Genomic DNA, 1,012 nt, shown 5'->3' on the forward strand with positions numbered 1-1,012 from the left:
ATAGTTTTCTGTCTTTGTTTTTCTTTTTTCTTTGATTCGTTTTCTTTTTCCGTTTTTCTTTTTCCTTAATTCGTTTTCTTTCGTCGTTTTTCTTTTTTAATTCGTTTTCTGTCTTTATTTTTTAAAACTCGTTTTCTAGCTTTATTTTTATTTTTCTTTAATTTGTCTTCTCTCATAGATTGTTTTTTTTTTTTCTTTCTTTTCGTTTTTCTTTTTCTTTAATTCGTTTTCTCTCTTCGTTTTCTTTTTTCTTTTGCAGTTTGTTTTTCTACCTTTTGAATTTCTTTTCTTTCTTTTTTTTCTGTCACATTTGTTCTCCACGCCTTTCTTCTCTTTTCTTCTGTTTTCTTTTTCTTTGTCATCATCATCATCTTTATCTTTATCTTTGACTTTATTTTTATCTTTGTCTTCATCTTCATCTTCATCTTCGTCATCGTCATCGTCATCGTCATCATCTCTGTCATCTTCATCTTCATCTTCATCTTCATCTTCATATTCGTCATCATCTTTGTCATCTTCATCTTCATCTTCATCTTCGTCATCGTCATCATCTCTGTCATCTTCACCACCATCATCCCAGGAGCCATTCTTAGTTGTCTTCAATTCTCCTTCCTCTCCATCATCAACACTTCCATAAATCCTCCTTCGTTGTCTTCCACCTCCTTCCTCTCCACATCATCATCATCGCCATTGTTGCATTATCACGACCCCTCCATAAACCCCTCAAACGACCAGCCTCCGCCCTCCCGTTGCGATTCAACCGGTGGACACGACTTGCAAACGATTCGCCAACGACCTCGTCATCGGCCCAATGTCACAGGCTCATCTCTTAACGACTTCCTCCGTGGTCACGTGAGCGGCCGAAACATGTCGAGAACGTGACTGGGTCGTAACCGCATGATGACCACGTGTTGTGTGACTCGCTCGTTGTGTTGTGGCGACGGGGATGTCGTGCGGACGAGACTTTTGGCTGTAGTGTTATGTGTTATGGGGGTTTGATAGCTTTGTCTCT

The sequence above is a fragment of the Penaeus chinensis genome, chromosome 41 (assembly GCF_019202785.1).
Source record: "Penaeus chinensis breed Huanghai No. 1 chromosome 41, ASM1920278v2, whole genome shotgun sequence".
Classification (NCBI taxonomy): Eukaryota; Metazoa; Arthropoda; class Malacostraca; order Decapoda; family Penaeidae; genus Penaeus; species Penaeus chinensis.